This window comes from Bison bison, unplaced genomic scaffold (genome assembly GCF_000754665.1).
Source record: "Bison bison bison isolate TAMUID 2011002044 unplaced genomic scaffold, Bison_UMD1.0 scf7180017864495, whole genome shotgun sequence".
Classification (NCBI taxonomy): Eukaryota; Metazoa; Chordata; class Mammalia; order Artiodactyla; family Bovidae; genus Bison; species Bison bison.
In genome coordinates this window covers 9,381,018-9,393,638 of record NW_011495054.1, presented here as the reverse complement: position 1 = coordinate 9,393,638, position 12,621 = coordinate 9,381,018, and positions in this window count along the sequence as shown.

Genomic DNA, 12,621 nt, shown 5'->3' with positions numbered 1-12,621 from the left:
CACATCAGACATTATCACCGGCAAAGGGAAACTCCTGGCATGCGTATCCCACATCAGACATTATCACCGGCAAAGGGAAACTCCTGGGTTGAAAGCGGAGGCAGGCAAACCACGGCCCATGAGCCAGATCTGGCTCACCGTCTGTTACGGTAAGTAGTTTTATTGAAGCAAAGCCATATTTTCCCTCTTACAGAGAGTCTATGGCTGTTTTTCTGCTGCCATGGCAGAGTTGAATGACTGTCTCAGAGACTGAATGGCCAGCAAAGCCTCAGATATTTACTATCTGGCTCTTTGAAGGAAAAGTTTGCCAACCTCTGGTTTGAAGTGTGAATACGTGAAATTAGCATTTTGGCCATGCAAAGCAGAAACAGGTCAAATGGCTCCAGTCTCACGTGATTCGATCTAATGCCCCATTTTGGTGTTAAACCCCATTACACCCCAAGGTGTTACACCCCAAGCTTGCACAGCGTGTCTCATTCATCCTCCTCACTTGTCTTTGTATCGTAAACAGAACTAATGGTCAGAGAGGTTAAGTGATTTGCCCAAGGTCACACAGCTGGAAACTGACAGGATCAGGATGCACACTAAGGAGCCCAGCTCCAAGATAATGGCTCTTCCTGCTCCCCATGGCTCCTCCCAGGGAGCTCTGACAAGGTCTGTGCTCTGTTGTCAACCTCTGTGCCCTGGGAGTCACCGAATATTAACACCCTTCCCCGCCGTGCTTATTCTAGCAAGTGCAGCCTCAGCGTCTGCCAAGAATCCAGAAATGAGATGACCCTGCATTGATTTCTTTGTGTTACTAGCAGTAAAGTTTGTGATTGGAATCCTTGATCTGAGAGACGGCCAGAAGTCATCTCATCTGTCCAGGTCAAAGGTTTCAGAGTTATCGCGAGAGCAACGAGGGTTTTACACATGGGGGGAGGGCAGAGGTGACACACTAGCTGTGCAAACATCACTCTCCCTTCCGGCTGCAGCTTGGAGAGGGGCAGGGGTGAGAGCAAAGAGACCCATCCAGGTGAGAGATGATGAGACGGGGAGCAGTGGAGCCAGAAAGCTGAATTAAATCTAAGACAGATCTGCTTAGAGCCAAGAGGTCTTGGGCCTGGAGGGTGGGTGGAGGGGGGGCGCGTGGATTGAAAGAGGGAAAGGTGGCAAGGGATGGTGCCTGGTGCCAGGCTTGTGCCTGAGCAATCCAGTGGAGACTGAGGACTTCCCTAAGAAGGACAATTCCGAGTGAGGACTAGGGTTAGGAGGAAGGTTGGGTTTGTTATGTAGGTCACTGAAGAAAGGGGCAACTATCTCAGTTGGTTGTTGGAAGAATAACTGAGAGAATGTTTGTGCAGAGCTGAGCACATAGTTGGTATTCTATACATGCAAAGTTTGAGAACGTGAAAGGATTTCAACAAAGGCACGGGGCAGAGTGAAGAGAACATGGCTTCTGCAGACAGACAGACTGGGGTTCGAATCCCTGGGCTGCCTCTTTCTCTCTCATGTGACTCTGGACGCTCTATTTCATTCATCTGGGACTTGGTCCCTCTTCTGGAGGCTTGGATGGGTAGGCACCATGCTAAGTGATTGACACACCTGTCCACATTGACCCTCACACCTGCCCTGATAGGTAGAGGCTGCTACTGCCAGCCTTGTGTTAGAGATGAAGATAGCGGAGCTCAGGAAGGAGAAGCCACCTGCCCCAGGTGCCACCGCAAATGGCGGGGCTGGACTTGGCATCCAGGCCTGAGGGCTCTGCAGTGATTCTAGTCTCCAGGTAATAATGTCCCCGCTCCCTCTTGCGCTTGTAAAAATGAGATCAAGCGAAGGGCTAACATGGTGTCTGGCACCTAGTATAGATTTCAGGCCGCACGGCAGTGCTGAGAGGTCTCAAGTCCTTCCCATAAGAGTTTAGGGGAACAAAGGGTAGGTGGTCTGGGAGGCTTCCTGGAGGAGGTGGTATTAGATCTGAGACAAAATGGTAGTCATTCTAGGAGGGCAAGTCTATGGGAAGAGGAGAAGATGCTTATGGATGCTCTAAAATACAAAATCAGTCATTCTGTAGATTGAAAGGGAACCAAAGTTCTTTGCTTTGTGCTCAAACTGTCCCCTCTTCCTTCTGATTTAGCAGCCTCAAGCTGGTCTCTCTTTAGGGACTGAGCTTTGTCAAGATAAGTAAGTTGGGCTTCACACTTTGGGCTCCTGGCACCACCACCCTCCATCAAACTGCACACGTTCGTCCTCTTTGTCTCCAGTGGTGACCTTTTTCACTCAGATTTCAGGCTCTTTGCTTAAACATCACCTCTGCAGCTTTTTAGACTAGGTCAGTCCCCATTTCATGCTCCCTGAGCTCCTGTGCTTCTAATTACTTGCTCAACATCTGTCTCTCCCCTCGGAAAGAAGCCCGAGTGGAAACAATACCTATTTTTACAAAACTAGCCCTTGCAGCAGCTCTGAGTCGGGCGCACACAGGAAGCTAAATAAATGCTTGAATAAACGAATGGATGGGTGAGTTTGTATACCTCATCTTGGTTCTTTTCCACACCGGGATTAATAACTCTCCCTTCCTTCCTTCCAGGGATTTCTATAGATTGCCAGGAGATGATATGTGGCTGAGTCTCATGTCTACCACAGTGATCCAGAAGGCTCATATTTACCTTCCAACTTAGAAGAGTCATAGCTTCCTTAAAAAAAAATACCCACCAGCCTAGCCCTGGTCACTCTGGAACTCCTCTTTCTTCCCAGGATAACCCAGCTCCTTCCTCCCTGGAGATGAGTCCAAATACTCAGTCTAGGCTTTTCAGACCCTCCAGTGCTGGCCCAAGCAAGAAAGTGAAAGTGAAAGTCACTCAGTCATGTTGGACTCTTTGCGACCCCATGGACTGTACAGTCCATGGAATTCTCCAGGCCAGAATCCTGGAATGGGTAGCCTTTCCCTTCTCCAGGGGATCTTCCCAAGCCAGGGATCGAACCTAGGTCTCCTGTACTGCAGGCGGATTCTTTACCAGCTGAGAAACCTCCCCAGTATTACCTCCCCCTGACCCCTGATCATTTAGGCTGACCCCTGACCCCTGACCCAGTATTACCTCCCCCTGACCCCTGATCATTTAGGCTCTCTCGCCTACACCCCTGGAGCCCTCACATGATCGAAATCCTGTGGTCCCCTTTGCTCTTCCCCCTTGATCAACCCATCTCCTCCTCAAAGCCATCCCCAGTCACCCCAGTCCAAACTGACTGCTCTGAAATACCTGTATCCCTTCTGTCCAAACCCTTCCTTTTTGGCATTTGATCTGTGTCCACTCCAACACCCCACCTATATTCTCTGAGAGAAGAGGAGGCCTTGTCTTGGCCAACTCTGTTTTCTTAGAGCAACTAGTGCCTTATGCTGAGCGAGGACATGCTACTTACGGACTGCCTCTCTGAAACACACCCATACCCCCTGCAGCTGCTCTTTCAGTGTCTGACTTCCCTACTAGACCATACCTTTTATGAGGGCAGGGCATCTTCACATCTCCTGCTTCCTGGCCCACTGCAGTGGAGCAAGTACTCAGTAAGTGTTAGATGAATACAGCACGTACCTGTCTCACCCTGACGTTTCTCTCTGCACTGTGTATCTTTCATCCCCTAATTTGATCCCTAATGTTGACAAATCAGCATTTGGTGGTGGGGGGGATACTTTCCCTCCCCATATTCTCAGGAGGAAATCATTTTGCAATCGTTCAAAGCATAATCAAACCTTCATAAAACTACACACCTGCAGGGCCACACGTAAGTCATGGCTCAGTTTTTTTTTTATCCTTCAATAGGACAGAGATCACAAACTTTTTTTTTTTTTTTTTTCAGTTTTTCAAGAAGTTGAGAGAAACTATGAGTTCTGGGAGAGGGAAGACAGACATGATCCGTACTCTTGAATTACAAGGCGTGTTTAAGATCCCCTGGAGAAGGGAATAGCAACCCACTCCAGTATTCCTGCCTGGAGAATTCCATGGACAGAGGAGCCTGGCAGGCTACAGTCCATGGGGTCTCAAAGAGTCAGACATGACTGAACGACCAACACTTTCACTTTTCCTACAGAAGACAGTCATTTGAAGGATTGTGCCCTTAAGAGCTCCTACCCCTGTGTTAAGACACTTCAGGGTGTCTCTCCAAGTCCAGTGTCCTCTTAACTCCCCTGACTCCCTTTCCTGCCATGCTCTCTCCTGCTATCCCATTCCTTACACTCACTTTTTTTCCTCTTCCCCATGGATCTGTGACTTTTGTCCTTTCTTTGCCAGCTGAGCTAAGAAGGAAAGCCAGTGAGAGCAGAGGGGTCTTGCAGCTGTGAACTCATGGGTTCCTCACCTTTATCTGCACTCCCAGCTGCCTTTTAAGATTAAACTCTATTTTGAAACTCATTACTGTACACACAGATTCCCCCGTCCCCCAACTCTCCAAGTGTGTCCAGGACAGAGGGAAATAGTAATCATTTACATCAAGGCTGTATATTGTCACCCTGCTTATTTAACTTATATGCAGAGTACATCATGAGAAACGCTGGGCTGGAGGAAGCACCAGCTGGAATCAAGATTGACGGGAGAAATATCAATAACCTCAGATATGCAGATGACACCACCCTTGTGGCAGAAAGTGAAGAAGAACTAAAGAGCCTCTTGATGAAAGTGAAAGAGGAGAGTGAAAAAGTTGGCTTAAAGCTCAACATTCAGAAAACTAAGATCACGGCATCTGGTCCCATCACTTCATGGCAAATAGATGGGGAAACAGTGGAAACAGTGGCTGACTTTATTTTTCTGGGCTCCAAAATCACTGCAGATGGTGATTGCAGCCATGAAATTAAAAGACACTTATTCCTTGGAAGGAAAGTTATGACCAACCTAGATAGCATATTCAAAAGCAGAGACATTACTTTGCCATCAAAGGTTCGTCTAGTCAAGGCTATGGTTTTTCCAGTGGTCATGTGATGTCAGAGTTGGACTATACAGAAAGCTGAGCACCGAAGAATTGATGCTTTTGAACTGTGGTGTTGGAGAAGACTCTTGAGAGTCCCTTGGACTGCAAGGAGATCCAACCAGTCCATTCTGAAGGAGATCAGCCCTGGGATTTCTTTGGAAGGACTGATGTTGAAGCTGAAATTCCAATACTTTGGCCACCTGATGCGAAGAGCTGACTCATTTGAAAAGACCCTGATGCTGGGAAAGATTGAGGGCAGGAGGAGAAGGGGATGACAAAGGATAAGATGGCTGGATGTCATCACTGACTCGATGGATGTGAGTCTGAATGAACTCTGGGAGTTAGTGATGGACAGGGAGGCCTGGCGTGCTGCGATTCATGGGGTCGCAAAGAGTCGGACACGACTGAGCGACTGAACTGAACTCTGCATATAAGTTAAATAAGCAGGGTGACAATATACAGCCTTGATGTACTCCTTTTCCTATTTGGAACCAGTCTGTTGTTCCATGTCCAGTTCTAACTGTTGCTTCCTGACCTGCATATAGGTTTCTCAAGAGGCAGGTCAGGTGGTCTGCTATTCCATCTCTTTCAGAATTTTCTACAGTTTATTGTGATCCACACAGTCAAGGGCTTTGGCATAGTCACCTTCATAGTCTAACCCAAATCGTAACCCAGTGCTCTTTTATTTCTCTCGTGTGGGGTGAAAATATAATTCCCTCCTCACTTCAGCGACTGTGGGGGTCTGATGGAACCTGTGATTCTAGAAGCCTTCCATTCCTGCTCCCTTCACTTCCACTCAGCCACGGAGTCTTGTAATTGCTCATTCTTTCAGCTTCACCAGGTCCTCTACCCTCCGCGCCCTGCCATGCCCACCAGCCCAAGCTACCATCATCACGTGCCTGGACGATTATTACATCCTTCTCACTGGTTGCCCTCAGTCCACTCTCTCCCTCCAAAAGATCCTCCTTTCACGATGATTTTTCTAAAATTCAAATACAGCCATAGTACTCCTCTGCCTAACAACGTATTGATCAGAGATGTATTAAAACATCTGTTACCTGAACGTTACTGACTGGAGTGTCTCAGTATTCGCTTACATAACAAATCGCTGGCCACAGGCATTTGTTTTTGCAAAAATCCCCAGGTCAACAATGTGTTAAAATCCTTGAGATTTTACCCTCAAAATATGGTTTGACTCCTCCAAACACCGTGTGCAAGGCCTTTCACTTCCCAGCCAAGCCTTCGTTTGGAGCCTCAACTCCCCTTGGGTCCCCACTCCAGATCCTTTATGATTCATTAGCTAATGATACAGCATTAAACACACACTAATAGATATGTGCAGTAGAAGCATAGTGCTTAGGAATATAGGTCCACCCGTCAGACTGCCTGGGCTTGGATCCAGTTCTGCAGTTTGCTAGCTGTGTGTCTTGCCGTTGTACTCATTTTCTCATTTAAAAATAGAAAAAGAAAAAAAAATGTAGTCGCGCCTACTTCAGAAGGCTGCTGTAGCGTAAATGAGATAATTTACACAGAGGTCTTAACACAGTACACACCTTTTAAGAATGTTATTACAAATGCTGTATTACCTGTGCCTTAGTCCACACTAATGCTTTTGCCCTCTCCTCGCCTGGTTAATTGCTAATCTTCTTTTTAAAAAAACTATTTATTTTGGTTGTACCGGGTCTTAGTTGCAGCATGTGGGATCTAGTTCCTTGACCCAGGATCAAACCCAGGCCCCCTGCATCAGGAGTGTGGAGTCTTAGCCACTGGGCCACCAGGGAAAGTCCCTAAACTATTCTTTTTTTTTTAATATAAATTTATTTATTTTAATTGGAGGCTAATTACTTTACAATATTGTATTGGTTTTTGCCATACATCAACATGAATCAGCCATAACTATTCTTAAACTCTCAATTCAGGAAGCACCTCCTCCAGGAAGCCCATTTGGATTCTCAGGCCAGGTTAACGACTCCCTGATCTCTGTTATGTCTCACAATGACCTGTGATGATGTGTGTATCTGACACATGCCATGTGAGTTAGGGGCCGCGTCTTCTCTTTCTTCATCCTCAGCGTCTGGCCTCCACTGGGGGAGCATCTGTCGAATGGATGGACATGTGAGAATCTTACTTTCCTACGAGCCTGTGTGTATTTCAAGGGTAGAAGCTGCTGCTTCTCTCCCTGCTCCCCCTCCGACAGCTCTCCACCCAGACCTGGGCAGAGTGGATGCTAACAAAAGACTTTTTAGCTCGACTGAATTGGAAATGACAGACTCATTCCAGGAGTCCTTGCGTGGCCATCTTGATGAGGGGAGAGGGCGGCTGGTTGGCAGGAGCATGCCTATAAAGCGAGCCAGAGTTGGTATAAGCCATTTATTCTGAAAGAACGAAAGCTAATCTTTCACAAGCAGTCTGGTCGGATCCTCGTTTCTAATACAGATGCTATCAGGGTCTTAGATGTGATAAGCTCTCCAGGGTTTCTGTAAGACTCTGAATGCTGGCTGGAGTTAAATGCCTGTTCTCTTCTGAGTCCCAGCAACTCCCTCTAGACCAGCGAGCTGCGGATGTGCTCGATGTCGGGGACAAATCCAGATTCTCCTTGCAGGCTGGGGTCACGGAAATGGGGGGGTCCTTGGCACCCCCTGCTCCCTCTCCCCATGGCTGCCCCTCTTCGGCCTTCAAATCTCATCATGAACACCTTCTCAGAAGGATCTTCTTCATCCACCTTAAATTAAGAAGGCTTTATGATTTTACCGATGCCCCATTTACTGTGAGACATGAGGTCAGAAGTAATTTCTGTCTGCTTTCCCATTATATCCTTTATGCCAACACAGTACTTAGCACATAGTAAATCCTCAGTAAATATTTATGGGAACGGATTCATGGATAGGAATTAGGAGTGCTGGGAGGCCCTAGGGGACCATTTCAGTTCTCTGGCTCCTTTCCTCTGTAAAGCGAGAGAGTTGAATGGGATTTTGTCGGGTCCCTTCTGAGTCCACTGTCTGCGAGCTTCCAGGAATGAGATCAGGGAGAAAAGCATCTCACACTGGATGTCTCTCTTCTAAAGCTAGAGCCTTGCTAGGAGTACTCACCTAGACTGGGATTTCTCAACATCTGCATTCAATGTTTGGGCTGGAAAGTTCCTTGTGGAGGTGGTGATGATGGCGGGGGTCGCTGCCCAGTGCACGGGAAGGTAATGAGCAAGATCTATGGCTTCAGCCCATGAGATGCCAGCAGCAGCCCCCTGAAAAAGTTATAACAACCCCAGATCTCCCCAGACATTGCCATACATCTGTTAAGGGTGAGTTGCTCCCCACCCACATTGAGAGCTCCTTCTGGGGACCACGGAGGCCTGCCCTGATCTGAGGTCATGCTGAGGCATCCGGACTCTTTCCTTCACCAGGAGCATGTCTTCCCCTTGAAGGACTCTCAGCAGGTGCCAAGCTCCCTCCCTGGCAGTGGCCCTCAGACGTGAGTGGGTATCAGGATTCCCTGGCAGGACCCGTTAAAGCCAGACTGCTGGTTCCTGCCCGCCCCACTCCCCCAAGCTTCTGAGGCAGCAGGTCTGGTGGGGGTGGGTTGCAGATTCTGTGTTTCTGATAAGCTCCCAGGTGATGCCGCTGCTGCTGCTGGTCCAGGAACCAGACTTGGAGAATCGGTGCCCTAGGGCAGTGGTTCCCTAACCTGGCAGGACACGAGGGCCACCTGAACAGATTCTGCCAGCCCAGGTCACACCCCAGCCCACTACATCAGCATCTTTAGGGTGGCACCGAGGCAGCTGTGCTTCCTAAAGCTCCCGGGGTTGCAGACAAGCCTGGGATCTCTGTCCTTATGGTACAGAGTGAGCCATGAGCACCTTCTCTACGCTTTCTGCATTCTGTTCACTCATAAGGAGCCCTTGGACCATATTGGCCACGGGGAAATACTGCGAGGGGAGAAACCTGCCTTCCATTCGTGTGTCAGTCCCCTCTCCACTCAGTTGGCCTCTTACCCACTTTGTCGATTCACTCATTGGCTCATCTCCCTGTCCCCATGTCTCTTTGTTCCTTGTTTTCTGCACATGCCTGTTCATCCCTTAATACCGCACCGCTTATCCGCTGCTCACTCCCTACCTAGCCTCTTATTCATTGCCCTTCTCCCCGCCCATTGGTCATTATCCTCCCCCATTTTTAAAATTCGCTCATTTATTTTCCTGTCTTGCTTCGCGAGCAGGGAGCTGGATGACTAAGATGGCAGACCTTTGCACGTGGAACTCTCTCCCCCGCCCCCCTTCCCCACCTCCTCTCCCGATCCTCCTTGAGGTTTCAGAGTCATTGTCACTTCCTTAATCTCCCAGACAGGCTCAAATCCCTTTCCTGTACTCTTACACCCCTACAGCTCCCACAGATGTCATTTTACAATGACTTTTAAATTATGTGATCACTGTTCGTCATCTGACTTCATTAGGGCAGGGGACCTGTCTATTTTTGCTCTCACTGGACGGCAGTGTCTAGCCCAGTGCCCGGCCTGTGTTGAATGAATACTGCGAGGCTGCTTGGACACCTGCCGCAGGGCACCCTCCCCTGTCTGCCCCTGTCAAGGTCCTTTGTCCTGGCAATTAGTGGACACAGAAGTGACAGCCCCAGGACTCTTTCTCTAGCAGCTGTGGGCCCAGGTAGACTATGAAATCACCTGGAAAAGACGGAGGCAAACCTAATCCCTATCTTGGCAAAAGTTATCCTTGGTGGTCAAGAGCGATTTCTCAGGTTGGTCTCAACTGCTGCATTTCAACCCAGGATGTTGAAATGGCATGCTATCTGACATTTGCCCTTCAGAGCAACTGATTTTAGGTTTCTCTCTAGGCCTTCCAGGCTTCCCTGGTGGCTTCCAGGCCCCACCTACCAATGCGGGAGATGTGGGTTTGATCTCTGGGTTGGGAAGATGCCCGGGAGAAGGAAATGGCAACCCACTCCAGTATTCTTGCCTGAAAAATACCATGGACAGAGGAGCTTGGTGGGCAACAGTCCATGGGGTCAAGAAAGGGTTGGATACAACTTAGTGACTATTTAACAAGAGCCAGGTTTCCAGGCCTCTCTAGGTGGGAAAGCTGTAGGGGCCTAGCATAGACTTCCTGAAGTATTCACCAGACTCCTGGGAGGAGCACAGGGCAAGTTTGTAAATGCAGACGCCTGGGTCTAAGATGGGTAATGCCTTATGATGTCTACATATCCCTAGGCCAAAGGGAAATGGGCCATGGGAGAGAATTCCAAAGTGTTCTCTAGAGCTGGTCTGCACAGCACACCCCAGGCTGGTTCCTTAGCCCTAGTTAACCAACACAAGTTAACTTTAGAAACCGGAAGCTCCTGACTCTCTCACCAGCAACGAGCTAGGGGGACCAGGTAACAGAATTCTGAGGACAGGAAATGAGGGGTGAATGGCTCAAGAAGATGAGGTGCACATGTCACCATGGAATGCTACTCAGCCACGAAAAAGAGTGAAATAATGCCATTTGCAGCAACAGAGATGGATCTGGAGATTATCACACTAAGTGAAGGAAGTGTGTCAGAAAGACACAAATCACACGCTATCACATATGTGGAATCTAAAATAGGACACAGATGAACCTATAAAATAGAAACTGAATCACGGATATAGAGAAAAACGGGTGGTTGTGAATGAAGAAGGAGTTGGGGGAGGGAAGGATTGGGAGCTTGGGATTAGCGGATGCAAACTTTACATATAGGATGGATAAGCAACAAGGTCCCACTGTAGAGCACAGGGAACTGTACTCAATATCCTGCGATAAACCGTAATGGAAAAGCATATGAAAAGTATATGCATGCTCTACCCGACCTCCATAGGAAGGGCTGGGAGGTTGGGGTTAGCAGATAGAATGTTTTCTATATAGAATGGATGAACAGTAAGGTCGTACTCTATAGTGTGGAAAACAGTGTTCAATATCCAATGATAAACCATAATGGAAAAGAATATAAAAAGAATGTATATGTGTGTATATGTGTCTATATATATATATATATATATATAACAATCAATTTGCTGCGCAGCAGAAATTAACACATTATAAACCAAGTCTACTTCAACTGAGAAAAAAAAAAGAATTCTGAGGACAGGAAACAGCCTGGAGATACGCACAGACTGACAAAATCTATGCAGCATGCCCTGCTGCCTGGGCAGCTGTCCAAGGTCCTAGCTTTGCTGGGATTGTATCACTATTCCAGACCTTCCTCCCTACGACCCCTGACTCTGACCCTCTTTCCCAAAGTCCCCCACTCCACATGGGCCAGGCACGCAGTTCTTCCTAGTTGGGAGGGCCGGCCCAGGGAAGCCACTGCCTTGGGAGTATTTATCTCATGTTCGGGGACACGTCTCCCTCCTTCCCTCTCTTCCATCACCAGTGCTGGCTTTGACTAATGAGCATCTTTGTGTGTACAACTTCCACTCCTGTCGGATCCACTTCTAAGCACAAATTCCCCGGGGTGAAATTCTTTGGTCAAAGGGCATGCAGATTTTTACAGCTCTAGCTGAAAGAACTGCCACACTGCTTTCCTAAGGGGTCTTTCAAATTACAAACATCCTCGCTTCCCAATAACACAGTAACCTTGCCAGCACCCAGCCTTGTTGGTTTAAATGTTTGGAGCTAATTCAGTCAGTGTGCTGCGATCCCTCAAGGATACCACCAGGGCCATTCACTTGACCCCCGTGAAGGATGAACCTTTCCCGTGAGCTTTCCACTTGTGGCTTGTGGTGGTGAATTATTTAATTATGCACTCTATTTGCATTTTGTGGTCTAGATTTTCAAAAGGATAACTGTGAATAAATTATACTATAAGCCTGTGTTTATCAAATCTTTTCTTTTTCATTATCACCCATCCCAGCAGGCTTTTAAGATAATTTTTTTCCATGAAAATTTAATCCGGCAGCTAGACTATGTACCTCTTTCTGTACTGTATGTCGATCTGTGCTTTACACATACACAGGAACTCAAGAACTAATTTTTGTCCCACTGGGGGCAATATTGCCAGTATTAAGAATGGATGCAACAAACTAAATTCAACTAAATAATTCAGTGAAGCATAATAATGAACTAATGATCCCGAACTAAACAATAATTCGGCTAAAGACATAAATTCCACAAACACTTCCTGGGACTTCCTTGGTGGTCCAGTGGTTAAGATGCTGCGCTTCCAAGGCAGGAGGTGCGGGTTTGATCGTTGGTTGGGGGATTAGATTCCACACGATGCGTGGCCAATAAACAAATGAATTAATTTAAAAAATAAACACTTCCTGGGAGGCTGATATGTACCAGCAATGAGTTAGTCATTGTGGATTCAAAAATGAAGATGGCAAGGGCTCTGATATCTTCTCTTCTGTCATTTTTTAACGCAGATAGATGAGGCTGTTGAGAAAGGGCATTGCAAGGGGGAGGCAGAATGGACTGCCTGAAGAAAGGTCTGGGAACAATCAAATCCAACCAAACAACAACAATAGGAGCCGCAATGCCAATAAAGCAGGTGAGAGGTTTGTGGGCAGAAGCATTTCAAGCAGGAGCAGAAGCGCGATCAAAGATTACACATGAGACGTCCTCCCGGTGCGTAAGGATGGGCAGCCTGGTGGCCAAAGGGGGACTCGGCAGCAGGGGACCTGGTTCCAAGCCCAGCTTGTAACGGACACGCCATGTGACTCTGAACC